At 42.0% G+C, this 18,489-nt stretch overlaps 1 long non-coding RNA gene across 1 annotated transcript in view; it reads right to left on the reverse strand.

Moving 5' to 3' along the window:
- The window catches only part of LOC139752596 (uncharacterized), a 901,151-nt gene that overhangs the window by 70,330 nt on the left and 812,332 nt on the right, over positions 1–18,489 (reverse strand). The window contains exon 4 of the long non-coding RNA XR_011713540.1: positions 3,034–3,061. This is a non-coding gene — a long non-coding RNA (uncharacterized lncRNA). The remainder of the gene's footprint in view (positions 1–3,033; positions 3,062–18,489) is intronic.

Raw genomic sequence — 18,489 nt, forward strand, 5'->3', positions numbered from 1 at the left:
TTCCTTGTTACTTATAGTGTATTCATTTCATGTCTGTGTTTAGCAGTTAAGGAGAATGGGAACCTGTGGTGTCCATCTCTTTTTCCCCTCCTGCTGCGCTCGTTAGCAGCGTTGGAGGCAACAGATCATCATTAGCTTAGTATTAATGACCAGGGCGAAGAAACAGATGGTAATGAGAAAAAAGGAATGATCTCGTAATGATGACAGATTATTATATGTGTCTAGCCATTTGCGATGTCCTTGGCGGGGGGTGTGTGTGTGTGGGGTGTCGTGTCGTTAGAGTGCCAACCATGATCGCCTGAGAGTCTTTCGCACAACGGTACGACCCTCGAGTACGGTAGGCACGACCCTTTTGGGTATAAAGATCTGACCCATGACCTGATCTATAGGCCAGGGACTAACATTACCCCCAAGTGAAGTTCGTACTCATGTAAGGGACTTCGATTATAAGGAGTAGGTTACGAAGATGTGGTTCAGCTGTTCCGTTTACTGTCTATCTGCTGCTGTTACTCCCTCAGGACGTACCTTCGACCAGCAGAAGTATACACAGTCTTCTCCCCGTCATCTCCATCTTTTGTATCGCTCCTCCACCACCACCACTACCACCAACACCACAATGCCTCGACCCCATCACTAATACTTCCGTTTAGCACGGGAATTTCTATCATCCAGACCCGAGTGTGTAAGAGTCAGTTTGCCATTATTCCCGCTACAAATCTCGCCTATATCATCCCTGCCACTTACGGCACACACACCACCACCACCACCTTCCCACACACACACACACACACACACACACACACACACACACCTCCTTGCCTCCGCTATTCATCCTTTGCCTTTCAGTCGCCTTTCTCTGTCTCTCCACCCTCGGCTCTGAATGGCCGGGAACTCTAGGGTACGAAGCGGATTTTTCATTATCAGTATGATCGAGTTTTCAATTCCGGCCGAGAATTCTATTCTTATTCGGGGCGTTCGCTGAAGTGCATCGATTCCTTGCGAGATGATATTCAAACCTGTAATATACAGGGGGGGGGGGGGGGGGGGGGATGAAGTGGGATCCCCTCCCTCCTCCCCCCGGCGCGACTTTCTTTTTAAAGAAAGATATACATAGGGGGTTATCTCTCTCTCTCTCTCTCTCTCTCTCTCTCTCTCTCTCTCTCTCTCTCTCTCTCTCTCTCTCTCCTACGTGGTTTCTCGAGTAGGGTCGTTGTGGTCTGTCACTGACAGGCACTGATCTTTATACAGACCACTTCAAGAGGAGAGGAGGAAAAGATTCGTTGCGTTATGGTGTCTCACTTCATTCTTTTCTTCACTACAGAACGTGGGGATTCACCTACGAGTACATTAAAGCCGAGGGGTGGATTTTGACCATACTGACACGAAAGCAACCACCTGCACTTGTAGATTTAGAGTCAAGAGAGCAAATTTTGAGCACAATAACTCTGTGAGTTCTTGTCTTCATATGGGTGATCCGTAACGGCATATCAAGGTCGGAGTTTTGATGTAGGTTAGTTGATACTAATATCTGATGCCGGATCACTCTTCTTCCCATTGCACCAGGAGTGAAATACAAAAGACCAAATACGAGATAAATTCGCAACTATTAATTTCTCTCGTACAGATTCGCCATTTCCCACGTTAGCGAGGTAGCGTTAAGAATAGAGGACGGAGCCCCAGAGGGAAAATCCTTACTTGGCCCCCTTCTTTATTCCTTATTTTGGAAAAGTAAAAAAAACTGGAGGGGAACATTTCCAGCCCCCCCCCCCCTCCCCTTTTATATAAACAAGAGAAAATCCTCAAAGCTGTCATGTTTATTTGTCAGACGTTTCGAGGACCGACCTCACCATCAGTAAACATATTGCAAAACAAAACCAAACAAAAAAATAATCCCTTAACTTGAGTTACTACCTTAAATCATTAATTAAGAGGTACACCAAATTAGATTCATTTTGGTCCAAAAAATAATCCCTTGAGTTACAATCTTAAATCATTAATTAAGAGGTACATCAAATTAGAGTCATTTTGGTCCACAAGGCAACATACATCCACAAAAAAAGAGTACATTAGCCTATACACAAAACTAATGAAGAGCACATGACATACGTCAAAATACTTCGAATGCCACCTACCTTTGTGATAAGACCAGCCAAGATGCTGTTCATCCATTACCTAGATCTTGTATGTCCTGCGTCAAATGATGCACAACGAAATGAATAAACTACTGAGGACTGGCAAGCATAATGGAACGCATTCTCTATACCTGAATAAAGGTCGTGTTGTTAGATGGAGAACCGAGACAATAAATCTACACCTGCATGAAGATTGAATTCACAATGTCTACGCGGTCCTGCGACTGTATGCTTAAAAATATAAGGGAGAACCAGATGCAATTTGAGTCCTGGGGGGAGTTCGTACATTTACGGACAGCTCATTATGTCATATTAAGGAAGACGTTTATTCACGGATCCAACACAGGTGCCGGGGGACAATTATCTATAAAAAAAAAAACTCAAATTCCTTTTTTAAATGAATTGCTCTCGGAATCGTACCTCCCTGCTGGGATCGGAGTGGTCTGAGAATGATAAATAGCACACTCTAAAGTTGTGTCAATATAACCTTAATGTTCATATTAAGTAAAAAAAATGTTAAGTTCAGTACGTTTGTAAGAGATAAAAGCGGCTGAGCTTCGCTCAGTCCCTGATGTCATTAGAATTAGCTATTCTAATGTGATCACTTGGTGGACGCTTTCAACTCTAATTTTTCAACTTTAGATCTTACAATTCGACACTTAAAGGAGTTTCTTACATTATGGGAAAATATATGTATTTGGACTACGTTAAAACTTCCTTACATCTTGAGGCACACGTGCAACTTCGACCAGAAAATAATAACTCGTTTTCCGTATTCCATCTTTAAAGTAATATCTCCGTGTTTAGTCCACAATTCTTCTAATCTTTCCTGGGTATGCTGAGCAGAAGAGGAAGTAGATAACAAGTCACAACCTTCTGATGATAACCAGTTCTTACATACCTGCTCAGACGATGCCAGGTCCTCCTTCCTGTGGAGAGAAGAAAAGGAAAATGTAAAGAAAAGGTTGACGGGAAGACTCACATAAGGCACAGACACTGATGCAATACATTATTCACGGAAAACGAATGAAGGCTTAAATACTACTTACCTACAGATCATCCTCTCACTAATGACACAAAGAGAGTCTTACCCTTTTGAATATGCTGCTGTCGTTTTTTATGTCCTCGTTTCTGTCGTCTTTATCAACATCACTTTTTTTTTTATTAATATCCTTGGAGTACAAGTTGCCTTCCAAGAGCGGGTCTAGTTTTATTGCAACAGTTATAAATGGCAGGAGCAAACACGGCGACTTATTGCATCCTTGTGGACGTTATCACGAATACTGCGAGTCCTGGTCGACACGACTACACACAGAGGGGGAGTAACATGTCTTCCGTGTAGGTCTTGTGGTACTGAACCACTGGACACTTACCTCGCTATCTGGTCTGGTGGGCCTGAACCACTGGACACTTACCCCGCCATCTGGTCTGGTGGTCCTGAACCACTGGACACCCACGTATGTCTTTGCCAGAACTGGTTCTGAACCACTGGACACCCATCTCTTCGCCCGGTCCTAGTGACCCCTCAACTCATTGGACACCTATCTCGCCGTTTGGTCTGGTGGCCCTGAACCAATCTTCTTCCCCACCCTGCTGGGTCCCTGAGCAGGACCTCCGGGTCACTGCACCACCCTCGGTGAGGCGACGAGGTAACATAAACAGGAGTGCGCTGGGCCCCGTGTGCTTTTTAAGGTAAGCGATAAGATCGAGGTACAGAGCGGGCGTGGAAGGTGGTGGACTCGTCCCATACGGACTCCCGAGACGAGGGCAAACGGAACAGGTTTCCACGTCATTTACCGCATCGTTCCTCTCTCTCTCTCTTACCACGTGAAAGCACACGAGTAAAAGACATCTCACCAATTTACGTGCCTCGCTTAGTACGTCATATGGTCTTGCAAAGTAACAATCGAAGGAAGAAGTACTCAAATCTTGAGTATTCAGTCGTCGCAATCTGGGGCAGGGCTGTTTGTGATGTCGTCACACCGTAATGTAATTCGTCGAGGTGATCGGCTCGCCAGCTAACATCCTCCTCTCCACTCGCAGATGCTTCATCGAAGAAGAACCGAGTAAATCGAGGACTTAGGTACCAATGGAGAGTGATATCCGAAATTCATACGAGTCTATCTTTTCCTGTGGTTTCTAGTCAGGACAGAGAACAAGCTGGGTTTCGAGCACTAAGAACTGATCCTAATCTAGATATCACGATACTTCTTAAAGCCATTCTAAGAGTATGGTCGACCTTTCAACACGACTAAATAAGAAGTATATAAAACTAGCATCAATTTCAAATACCAAATGAGTAACTCTTAGTAATAAGCTTTTTTTTTTTTCTCTTTTTCTACTCCTCTCGACGCTAAACTTGACCACCAGCTGCACTGCAAAGACCGAACGTGAGAATAACAACGTGTGAACTTCTATGACGTATAACCACGAGCTATGAACCCAGGCTGGGGCGTTCATCTTGTCGATTCCCCGGAGTGTCAGTTCCAGGATGCTGCTGGGCGGGGGAGGGCAGTGGCGTCCTTGTCTGCGTGAGAGGCACGTTTAGAGTAATTTCAACTTCTCTAATAAATACAGCGCCCATCAGCCCACAGCTAGAGTAAGAGCACGACTGGGAGAGCCGCCTTGATTAATGAGGTCCCACTGGTGGACTTTACCGTGGTGGAGTACGCCATCTTGGTCCCATGTTTGGGATAGTGGATTGGTGGGCTTTCCTGAGGAGTTGTTTGGATGAATTGTTGGTTGTGTCTGGTGACGAATACAAATGGCTAAGATGTTCTGGAGAGAGAGAATTCAGGTTGAATGGTGAAGATATTATTACGGTAATTTGGATTCATTCTCTGGGTGTCTCATAAAGAGCTTAGAGATGATGGTTAAGGTACATTTTCCAGTAAAATTAGGTAAGAGGGATATGCTCTCATGATAGAAAACTCAACGATCAGTTGACGAATCTGTAGAAAATAAGGAGATCTAAAATGTCTGGATTATAGGAACGCAGGGATAATGAAACTGGGGGTCGACAAGAATTGACAAAAAATCCTTTGCCAGCATCGCTATTATACTCAAGCAGACCCATTGGCAGTATATACCCGGTTGTGTATACATTCTCCCATACACGGATGTGCCTATTACTGATGATATCTATGTACATATTGACCATGGTATGCTGTTAACTCAACCTTGGAAAATCTGCCAAAGTATCTGTTAATGAATTAATGTTTGTTATTGAGCAACGTGAATGCAAGGCGTGTAAAAACACAGGCACTAATTGTAACAATCATGAATTGGTGTTATACGGAATCGTAACAACTATAAGCTCTCGATGATGTTACGGTGGTGTTTCGTGTTACTGAGATGTTACGGTGGTGTTTCGTGTTACTGAGATGTTACGGTGGTGTTTCGTGTTACTGAGATGTTACGGTGGTGTTTCGTGTTACTGAGATGTTACGGTGGTGTTTCGTGTTACTGAGATGTTACGGTGGTGTTTCGTGTTACTGAGATGTTACGGTGGTGTTTCGTGTTACTGAGATGTTACGGTGGTGTTTCGTGTTACTGAGATGTTACGGTGGTGTTTCGTGTTACTGAGATGTTACGGTGGTGTTTCGTGTTACTGAGTGTATACATGTGTAAGAGAGTTGATCACGACAGTGAAGGTTGATCACTAGACTACGCAGTGTTACTCAACGAAGGGAAAGGTGAGTGACAGAGCCAATACCGTACCTACAACACATGAGTAATCACTCATGATAATAGAGTGATTATCAAAGGTCGGGCAATTCAAGTTCTTGGATAAGTACTTCTCAAGAGCAAGAAATTCTGAACATTCTCTGCTGAAGCTTGAGCAACGACAGCCTTTGCTTTGCGCATGTGCTGAACACAAGATGTCCATGACGTCAGAAGGTAATAATAGCCACATCCTTCTTCAGGGCTGTAAGAGGAGTGCGTGTCCACTTTCCATCCTATCAGCATCCAGTTAAAGATGGCAAAGAATGCCACACACTGCACCCGTACGCTTAAGCACTGCTCCCATTTTCTTATTGTCATTTAATATGCGTCATGGTGTTCAACAATTTTTTTTTCGTTTATATATATATATATATATATATATATATATATATATATATATATATATATATATATATATATATATACACACATACTTAATATTCATTCATCTATGTATTTGCATAAATTTATAGTCCAACAATGGATTGATCCTTAAATCGACTTTCTGCATTTTGCCAAAGCAGATTCCCCAGACGACACAAGCAACTTTAACACAACACTGCCCTATCACGAGCACGTAAACTGGTGGTGAAAAGTGAGGAAGTGTATGTTGTGAGAAATGCAACATGGAGGAGAAAGCAGGCGTACGATAGAGAGCTAAAGGATTGGCAGTCACGATGCTGTGAGAGAGAGAGAGAGAGAGAGAGAGAGAGAGAGAGAGAGAGAGAGAGAGAGAGAGAGAGAGAGAGAGAGAGAGACGAGAGGCCTTTTACTGAGCGTAGTTGTGTGCGTGCGTTTTAAATCGTTAAGAAAAAAGATGCAAGTTATAATAATACTGCTTTACCTCCCTCCTGCACATAACCGTCTCCACGCCCAAGATAACTGTGATGACTGATGATGTCTGGTCGGTCAACGTACGTCGCCAGGGGAGAAAAAAAAAAAGAACACGATTATGATATTGATGTTTACGGAAGAAAACTGCACGAAAGAATACAAGATTCATGTTTCACAAGCCATGATTTTCGAGGGTGACAGGATTAAATGTCCTCTCTCTCTCTCTCTCTCTCTCTCTCTCTCTCTCTCTCTCTCTCTCTCTCTGGGTAATAGGCTTAAATCTCTCTCTCTCTCTCTCTCTCTCTCTCTCTCTCTCTCTCTCTCTCTCTCTCTCTCTCTCTCCCCTCTTCCTCCACTGGAACATCCAACTTCCTCACCACTATCTGGCCGGGCCGGCCTCGCTCAGAGGCAAGACCTGCTCAATCTAATATATGTGGTGTTATTTCCTTAACATATAACTTCTTGGTAATGTATGAGGTGATAATGTCACTTCGGGTAACTGTTCCTAACCCAGTCGCCATGATTCTATCTCCTTAGGTCACTTCACAGCGCGAGTTATGTGACATTCAATTTCCTTCTTCATTCAGGGAGATTAAAGTCTCTCATAACGAAATTGAAGCGTTACCAGATGACCATCTCAGATGATAAATTGCGCAGGGAAAAAAAAACATATATATATAAACCATATTAAGAGCTTCCTTAACTCCTGAACACACAAAGATCTCATAGCCTGCGCTATACGAAAACACTATATTCTATCTTCAGGAATGTTGACAAGACGCCTGAGGTCAATTCCCTCCTGATTATAGGTAGATTATAGGTATTATAGGTGTTGACTAAATTACAGTTTCTACTTGGACGATGAATAATAACAGCATTTCCTACCTTGGAATGGGAAGAAGGTGCTGTAAAACGTCACCGAAATGGTTGGGGATAAGAAAAGAAAACGGAGGGGAGTGAGAGGTTTGATGCGCAAGATCATATATTCAATATTAGACGTAAATGTAGATCTTGTGTTCCTGTCTACTCCATGGGAAATAAACGTGATACATCTGATGATTCGACAGTGATGTAAGGAACGGGGTTACATACGGCTCATGACCGTTATAACTAGTCGTAATCATTTTGTATAACCAGACGATGCCCTAAAATGTTCGTATTAATCAGGTCATCACACGTTTTGCACCAATGTTATCCTGGCTGGGCAAACAAGACGCATCGAGTGTTATCACCGTCGTTAATCATTATATATATATATATATATATATATATATATATATATATATATATATATATATATATAAAATATATATATATATATATATATATATATATATACACACACACACACACACATATATATATATATATATATATATACATATGTTGTATTTCCATCATATATCGTATCTCTAATAATCATCATCCATTTTCACATGATATTTCTAAACACGACCTGAGCAATAATCTTAAGACCTGCGAAACTTATGGAATGGACAACAACAACAACAACAATAGCAACATAAGCGGAGCAATGCGAGTTTTACTCACACGGAGGAAACCGTGTTACATCGTGTATGGATCCCAGCGAAAACAGTCCGGGATGAGGAGTCATAAACCAAGAGAAAACTGATGGACAGGGCCAACATCTCTTCCGGTTTAACGGTCGTTGCTGAGAGGCGCATCCTTTCATATGGCGGTATAAATCAGGCTCCGGGAACACTCCTCATTACCAACAGGAAGAATATTCCGAGGCCCGGCACCGCAGGTAATATATCGACGACACGAAAAATATCAGTGGAGTAGCAGAGGGCAGTCGACAGGCGAGGGATACACATCCCCGGTTACCACCACTCGACCCTCTCGTCTCCGGCTGGATGGACCAAACTGGAAGTGGCTTAGAGGCGTTGCCTGGCCATTAAAGAAGAAAAACGACACACCGAGGCCATTTGACATTAATTCTCACTCATATACACCCATCCGTTTCGTTGTGCACGACGTGGTGGCCATCCAGTGTTTTCCTGGACTCGAGAACCCATAAAATGGTTCACCTCCCTCCATACCTTTATATTTTTTCTTTTCCCACCGCGGTGTGAGACGGGTGGAGGTGTGCTTCTACCCCTGCGTGATAGGTTTGGGTTTGTCATTGTCATACCTGTACAACGACCTTACGGGGAAAAAAAAAAAAGCTGTCGTTCCAGTCACACAGACGGTGAATGAGAGGACCAATGTCTGTCTCTAGGGTGGTCCTTATGCATGTGAAATCCGCAAACCTTGATGTTATGTGACTCAAAGTCTGTCTCCCAACTACCACACTCTTCTTCTATTTGGCTATTGCTCTGTTAACTCTACAAATTTTACATATTTCCTCGACTATCTAAACTCCTGCCATGAGACTGGCACGCTCTCACCCGCGGATATATGTGTCGGAGGTGGAGGGAACGAGGAGAAGAGGGAGACCAAATTGGAGGTGGAAAGATGGAGTGAAAAAGATTTTGTGTGATCGGGGCCTGAACATGCAGGAGGGTGAAAGGAGGGCAAGGAATAGAGTGAATTGGAGCGATGTGGTATACCGGGGTTGACGTGCTGTCGGTGGGTTGGATCGGGGCGTGTGAGGCGTCTGGGGTAAACCATGGAAAGCTGTGTAGGTATGTATATTTGCGTGTGTGGACGGATGTATATACATGTGTATGGGGGTGGGTTGGGCCATTTCTTTCGTCTGTTTCCTTGCGCTACCTCGCAAACGCGGGAGACAGCGGCAAAAAAAAAAAAAAAAAAAAAAAAAATATATATATATTCATTATCATCATGTGTACCCAAGGTAGCATTCCATGTAGGAGCGGGAAATGACGGACTCCTTTGGAGCGAGAAGGTCCTGGACGAGATATGTATTCGTTTCCGTCCACTGACAGTGACACAGCCGAAGGTGACTTCTCGCACGCGGTGTAACTACCTGCAGGTGGAGTACGATAACATTTTTATATGTTAGCTGAGACGGCACAGGCAAATAAATGCCTTAAACAAGACTACTTCATAATGTTACATATGTATGTATATATATATATATATATATATATATATATATATATATATATATATATATATATATATATATATATATATATATATATATATATATATATATCCTAGCTTAAGCCAGGAACCCAATAGATCGACCATGCGAGTAAAGGAGGATGAACAGCTTAGTAAACTGTGGACCGACTGCCACGACCAGGATTCAAACCAAAGCAGGTTCGATCCCAGGCGGCCTATAAATGCTACACCACTGAGATCCATCTGTGTATCTAGGTTTATATGCCTCTCTCTGTACGGAGAAGATAGACAGATAATCGTAAACAGTTAGATTTTAGTGTGTCAGAGTAGAATAAAGTGGAGATAAATATCCTGAAATTAGCAATACTTTAAAAAAAATCTTGAGTGAATTAATTAGGAGAAAGATTTAGGCTTTCTTGTTTCAGTCAAGTAAGAAGAAAATATATGGCAAATATGATTAAAATATGATTCACTGACTATATCAATAATTACTCAGATTACATACGAACACAGGAATGTGTGATGCGAGCATTTCCCAGTCTTTACGGCCTAAGTTATATCACTCTTATTATCTTATTATCCTATTTCACCCAACTCATCCTTACAACACCAGACACCCCGCCGCACTGCTATTCACCTACACCCTTCTACTTTTAATTACCCCTAATCCCCTACAGGGCTAACTAATCTTTATTTATAGGCTCTTAAAATACTCACAGCATCCCTAATGATAACACACTGCCCACACTCTCAGGTTCCTTCTTATCCCCAACGAAGAGGAGAAATACTGGAAATCACAAGACACCTTCCACACGTTACGTCGCTGTATTGTTCAAATGGAATCAGGTCATCACACGGCTTACACCAATGTCATCGTGGCTGGCCAAGCAAGACGCATCGAGTGTTATTACCGTCGTTAATCAAGATGTGATATGTATATATATATATATATATATATATATATATATATATATATATATATATATATATATATATATATATACATATATATATATATATATATGAACGCGTATATTTTATTCCTGGGGATAGGGGAGAAAGAATACTTCCCACGTATTCCCTGCGTGTCGTAGAAGGCGACTAAAAGGGGAGGGAGCGGGGGGCTGGAAATCCTCCCCTCTCGTTTTCTTTTTTAATTTTCCAAAAGGAGGAACAGAGGGGGGCCAGGTGAGGATATCCCACAAAGGCCCAGTTCTCTGTTCTTAACGCTACCTCGCTAACGCGGGAAATGGCGAATAGTTTAAGAGAAAAAAAAGATATATATATATATATATATATATATATATATATATATATATATATATATATATATATATATATATATATATACATATATATATATATATACAGAATGGAAAAAGGTGAGAACAATAGAAGTAAGGGGAGTGGGGGAGGAATGGGATGTATTTAGGGAATCAGTGATGGATTGCGCAAAAGATGCTTGTGGCATGAGAAGAGTGGGAGGTGGGTTGATTAGAAAGGGTAGTGAGTGGTGGGATGAAGAAGTAAGTGTATTAGTGAAAGAGAAGAGAGAGGCATTTGGACGATTTTTGCAGGGAAAAAATGAAATTGAGTGGGAGACGTATAAAAGAAAGAGACAGGAGGTCAAGAGAAAGGTGCAAGAGGTGAAAAAAAGGGCAAATGAGAGTTGGGGTGAGAGAGTATCATTAAATTTTAGAGAGAATAAAAAGATGTTCTGGAAGGAGGTAAATAAAGTGCGTAAGACAAGGGAGCAAATGGGAACTTCAGTGAAGGGCGCAAATGGGGAGGTGATAACAAGTAGTGGTGATGTGAGAAGATGGGGTGAGTATTTTGAAGGTTTGTTGAATGTGTTTGATGATAGAGTGGCAGATATAGGGTGTTTTGGTCGAGGTGGTGTGCAAAGTGCGAGGGTTAGGGAAAATGATTTGGTAAACAGAGAAGAGGTAGTAAAAGCTTTGCGGAAGATGAAAGCCGGCAAGGCAGCAGGTTTGGATGGTATTGCAATGGAATTTATTAAAAAAGGGGGTGACTGTATTGTTGACTGGTTGGTAAGGTTATTTAATGTATGTATGACTCATGGTGGGGTGCCTGAGGATTGGCGGAATGCGTGCATAGTGCCATTGTACAAAGGCAAAGGGGATAAGAGTGAGTGCTCAAATTACAGAGGTATAAGTTTGTTGAGTATTCCTGACAAATTATATGGGAGGGTATTGATTGAGAGGGTGAAGGCATGTACAGAGCATCAGATTGGGGAAGAGCAGTGTGGTTTCAGAAGTGGTAGAGGATGTGTGGATCAGGTGTTTGCTTTGAAGAATGTATGTGAGAAATACTTAGAAAAGCAAATGGATTTGTATGTAGCATTTATGGATCTGGAGAAGGGCATATGATAGAGTTGATAGAGATGCTCTGTGGAAGGTATTAAGAATATATGGTGTGGGAGGCAAGTTGTTAGAAGCAGTGAAAAGTTTTTATCGAGGATGTAAGGCATGTGTACGTGTAGGAAGAGAGGAAAGTGATTGGTTCTCAGTGAATGTAGGTTTGCGGCAGGGGTGTGTGATGTCTCCATGGTTGTTTAATTTGTTTATGGATGGGGTTGTTAGGGGGGTGAATGCAAGAGTTTTGGAAAGAGGGGCAAGTATGAAGTCTGTTGGGGATGAGAGAGCTTGGGAAGTGAGTCAGTTGTTGTTCGCTGATGATACAGCGCTGGTGGCTGATTCATGTGAGAAACTGCAGAAGCTGGTGACTGAGTTTGGTAAAGTGTGTGAAAGAAGAAAGTTAAGAGTAAATGTGAATAAGAGCAAGGTTATTAGGTACAGTAGGGTTGAGGGTCAAGTCAATTGGGAGGTGAGTTTGAATGGAGAAAAACTGGAGGAAGTGAAGTGTTTTAGATATCTGGGAGTGGATCTGGCAGCGGATGGAAACATGGAAGCGGAAGTGGATCATAGGGTGGGGGAGGGGGCGAAAATTCTGGGAGCCTTCAAGAATGTGTGGAAGTCGAGAACATTATCTCGGAAAGCAAAAATGGGTATGTTTGAAGGAATAGTGGTTCCAACAATGTTGTATGGTTGCGAGGCGTGGGCTATGGATAGAGTTGTGCGCAGGAGGATGGATGTGCTGGAAATGAGATGTTTGAGGACAATGTGTGGTGTGAGGTGGTTTGATCGAGTAAGTAACGTAAGGGTAAGAGAGATGTGTGGAAATAAAAAGAGCGTGGTTGAGAGAGCAGAAGAGGGTGTTTTGAAATGGTTTGGTCACATGGAGAGAATGAGTGAGGAAAGATTGACCAAGAGGATATATGTGTCGGAGGTGGAGGGAACGAGGAGAAGAGGGAGACCAAATTGGAGGTGGAAAGATGGGGTGAAAAAGATTTTGTGTGATCGGGGCCTGAACATGCAGGAGGGTGAAAGGAGGGCAAGGAATAGAGTGAATTGGAGCGATGTGGTATACCGGGGTTGACGTGCTGTCAGTGGATTGAATCAAGGCATGTGAAGCGTCTGGGGTAAACCATGGAAAGCTGTGTAGGTATGTATATTTGCGTGTGTGGACGTATGTATATACATGTGTATGGGGGTGGGTTGGGCCATTTCTTTCGTCTGTTTCCTTGCGCTACCTCGCAAACGCGGGAGACAGCTACAAAGCAAAAAAAAAAAAAAAAAAAAAATATATATATATATATATATATATATATATATATATATATATATATATATATATATATATAGCTTGGGAAGTGAGTCTGTTGTTGTTCGCTGATGATACAGCGCTGGTGGCTGATTCATGTGAGAAACTGCAGAAGCTGGTGACTGAGTTTGGTAAAGTGTGTGAAAGAAGAAAGTTAAGAGTAAATGTGAATAAGAGCAAGGTTATTAGGTACAGTAGGGTTGAGGGTCAAGTCAACTGGGAGGTGAGTTTGAATGGAGAAAAACTGGAGGAAGTAAAGTGTTTTAGATATCTGGGAGTGGATCTGGCAGCAGATGGAACCATGGAAGCGGAAATGGATCATAGGGTGGGGGAGGGGGCGAAAATTCTGGAAGCCTTGAAGAATGTGTGGAAGTCGAGAACATTATCTTGGAAAGCAAAAATGGGTATGTTTGAAGGAATAGTGGTTCCAACAATGTTGTATGGTTGCGAGGCGTGGGCTATGGATAGAGTTGTGCGCAGGAGGATGGATGTGCTGGAAATGAGATGTTTGAGGACAATGTGTGGTGTGAGGTGGTTTGATCGAGTAAGTAACGTAAGGGTAAGAGAGATGCGTGGAAATAAAAAGAGCGTGGTTGAGAGAGCAGAAGAGGGTGTTTTGAAATGGTTTGGGCACATGGAGAGAATGAGTGAGGAAAGATTGACCAAGAGGATATATGTGTCGGAGGTGGAGGGAACGAGGAGAAGTGGGAGACCAAATTGGAGGTGGAAAGATGGAGTGAAAAAGATTTTGTGTGATCGGGGCCTGAACATGCAGGAGGGTGAAAGGAGGGCAAGGAATAGAGTGAATTGGATCGATGTGGTATACCGGGGTTGACGTGCTGTCAGTGGATTGAATCAGGGCATGTGAAGCGTCTGGGGTAAACCATGGAAAGCTGTGTAGGTATGTATATTTGCGTGAGTGGACGTATGTATATACATGTGTATGGGGGTGGGTTGGGCCATTTCTTTCGCCTGTTTCCTTGCTGTACCTCGCAAACGCGGGAGACAGCGACAAAGCAAAAAAAAAAAAAAAGAAAAAAAAAATATAAAAAAAAATATATATATATATATATATATATATATATATATATATATATATATACATTGAAATGTATAGGTATGTATATGTGTGTGTGGACGTGCATGGATATACATGTATGTGTGGGTGGGTTGGGCCATTCTTTCGTCTGTTTCCTTTCGCTACCTCACTGACGTGGGAGACAGCGACAAAGTATAATAAATAAATAAATATAAAATATATATATATATATATATATATATATATATATATATATATATATATATATATATATATATATATATATATATGAGAATGTTGTATTTCTATTATATATCATATCTCTATCAATTATTGTGTACGTGCCTTCCATCTCTCAATCAATACTAACTACCGATGCAAACCCCTGGACTCGAGAAATTTTACATTTCAATATCGTTGTAAATCAGTGTCTGTCCACCAAAACTGTAAATTACTATACATCTGTAAAATCATACATACACTCAGTACGACAGACTTTACAATATACTTAACACAGTATCATTTCTTGAACGAACGAATATATTCGTCTATTTTTCATATTTTTTACTCGTTACCCACCTTTAAAACACCTTGATTTAACTTTACCACATGCAGGGTGCGGAAAAAAAATAATTCACATAAGAAATGCAACATTTATCTAGACCAACCCAATCCTGCATCCTTAGGGATGATATGAAGAAAAGGGGGTCTTACATTTTTACATTCAGATATACAATGATCTAAACCTAACCTAACCTCTGAGGAACACGCGATGTAAAAAATTTTCCGTCCAACGGCTCTGGAAAGTACAGAGTGAAGGATCGACCAGCGCGTACCTCCACGTTTCCTCCGTGATCTGCATACGACTGCCTCTGTGATTTCCCCTTGTCCAATCACGACGTAACAGTACTTCTCCCTCCCTCGCTCCCTCTCTCTCTCTCTCTCTCCTCCTCCGAGAGATGACGAATTATCATAGGACAACCGGCAGGGCTTCCGCAATCAATCATCTTGTCTCCAACAAATGTACAACATCTTAACGTTATTTATGACCAATGGGACACAAAAAGTACCCCCTGATGTAACATACTCTAAATTTACAAAGGCATTTCGATAAAGTGCTTCGCAAGAGACTGTTAGGGAGATTAAAATCACACGGAATTAAGGGCATACTATGCGCATGGACTACTGACTGGCTTACCTCAAGAAATCACCGTGACGTTTTACATGGCTAAGAATGAGACTGGTTGAACGTGACAACTGGTGTACCACAGGGATCGGCCCTTGGGGCCCCATTGTTATCATAATATATACTCATGATCCATGATTGGATTTCGCATCTTAGATCTCCAAAGCTTCGGAGGAAGAACTTTGTAATGGTCAAGATAAATGAACAGAATGGCCAAACACATGGCAAGTGGAATTTAAAACAGACCAATGCAATGTTTTGCACTTTGGAGAGAGAGAAATTAAAACAGGACAATCTACTCTTCGGAAATCAGCTTAACAAATCCAATGAAGAGAAGGATCTGAAGTATACAACACAATCTCCGGCAGCCAGTGAGGAAAGATATCGAATGCTGGGTTTCACAGCGAGGAGCATCGACTGCAAAACACTGGAAAGAATTCTAACCCTTTTAGTGCTATAGTAAGACCACAGTGTCTCTGCATATGTAGTCCAATTTTGGTCCCTAAGGAAGATGAAGTAAAGCCGTAGCAAGTAGTACAAAGACTAGTGACAAAACTCACTCAAGCTCTGAGAAATCTGAGGTATGAATAAAGGCGTAAATCACAAAGATCTTTCTTGAAATTCACGATAATATGGTTCCTTTGGAAACAAATGCAATGATAGATGGAATAAATTAGTCAAACATCGTTAATGCAACGACAATAACCATCTTCAAAAACCGTTTAGACAAACTTTTCATATTTCATGAACACATGAATGATGTGTTCAATATGAGTTTCTGCTCTCTCTCTCTCTCTCTCTCTCTCTCTCTCTCTCTCTCTCTCTCTCTCTCTCTCTCTCTCTCACACACTCAAAAACGAGTAAAACTTGATATACTGGACATACGTAGAGCATCATCCGCCTCTGAATAAATATTCATTTGATATCCTGTAAATTTATGCAAATGTGATCCTTAACATCCATCAAACAACCTAAATGAGCAGGTTACGATATCCAGGTCAATATGGCAAAACATATTTCTCAAATCTCTGTTTTAAACGACCCCAATAATAAAGTTGGACATGTAAGTGTCTTGATTTTAACATACTCTCTAATTCCGTGTTTGATTGCGGTTCGAATCCCGCGTTGAGGTGTGGATCCAGAGCCGTTCGAGCTGTCAGTCACGCTCTTTGTCGAACACGAAGTGTCGTGGTTTCGTGGTTTTCTGGCGAATCTTGCGAGGCGTTGACCAATCCATAACCAGCGGTTTGGAAGCAGTTGTCAGGTAATGTCCCAAGCAACCTGTGTGGCAGTGTGGTAGGACGTGGTGACTGGTAGCTTAGGGGATACGATGTGGTTAGCGTTAGCTTGTGGTGACTGGTTGACATGTGGTAGGATGTGGCGGCATATATGATAGGAGTTGGTTTGTGGTACATTGTGGTATGATGCGAAGGATGTGGTGACTGGATGATATGCGGTAGGATGTGTAGGTTATGAACCCATGTACCTGTTGGTATGATGCTAAGGAAGGATGATATCGGATGTGGTCGCTCGTAACTTGTCGTAGGATGTGTAACAGGTGGTTCCTGGTAGCCTGTAGTCGAATGCAACTTGTAGCTTGTGGTAGCATGTTGTGACTGGCAGACGTGTGGTCATGTGCATTATACCTTCTCGTTACTTTAGCTATGTAAAAGGACGTGGTTGCTTGTAGTTTGTGATAGCCTGCGGAAGGATGCATAATTACAGGAAGACGTGTGGCAGTGTCTTGTAGCTTGTGGTTACTAGTGACTTGTGTGGTAAGACGTGGTTACTGGTATACGCCAGGTGACGTAGCATAGGATACGATATGATTATGGGGAAGACCCCTCCTGCGAGCTCACTTAATTCACCTCGTAGATAAACTCCCTACAGTGTAAAGGATGATTTCCGTGGCATTCTTTTTTGTCTCATTGAAGGAGTGACGAACCCCAGACAATACTAACTGAGGTCCTAATCAAGTCTGTCAAAGAAGAGAAAGAAATGATGAAATAATTCAACCCAAAGGAAACGGCAACACGTGGAAGGGAGACAATATCGCTGACTTCATCAAAATACCCTCAGCATGTAGTTCCCCTGACCTCTTCACATGTTACACCAGGATGCAACAAATCCACTTTAGGAAGATCAATTTGTTCTGTAACGCTACGGTAAGGAGAGCATCGCTTGCAAACGACGCGTCCCACTATAATCAAGGCTACATGCTAGCACTAACGTAAGAACAAAGCTGTTGAAAAACATATAACGAGATCGTGTAATAAAGATCTTGAGATCACAAATGCTTCCTGTGTGTCATCTTATGGTTGGTCTGTTAGTCACAAGAACGACCACGGGACAATCTGGCGAGGAGTCATCCGTGCCGCCGGACAGACTCCCAACATTTTAATGATCACTGGTGAAATATACAAGTGTTCGCTGCCGTATCTTTCGATGGAGATTATTCCACTGACGTTATTTTCGTTGGAGAATATTCCAGTGACGTTAATTCCATTGTGGAATATTCCAGTGACGTTATTTTCGTTGGGGAATATTCTAGTGAGGTTCTGTTCATTGAAGAAAATTCCAGTGGCGTTTTTGTACGTTGGCGAATATTCATGCGACGCTCTGTTATTTGGCGTATCAACCAACGGGGATCTGATTAACGACGAACAATCTACCCGGAGAACCTTCCTCAAAAGTCAAGAGGTTTGGATAAGTCACGAAGTGTGGATAAGTCACGAAGTGTGGATAAGTCACGAAGTGTGGATAAGTCACGAAGTGTGGATAAGTCATGAGGTGTGGATAAACGAGATTTGAGCGATTCACGAAAGAATAAAGTT

The sequence above is a fragment of the Panulirus ornatus genome, chromosome 13, assembly GCF_036320965.1.
Source record: "Panulirus ornatus isolate Po-2019 chromosome 13, ASM3632096v1, whole genome shotgun sequence".
Classification (NCBI taxonomy): Eukaryota; Metazoa; Arthropoda; class Malacostraca; order Decapoda; family Palinuridae; genus Panulirus; species Panulirus ornatus.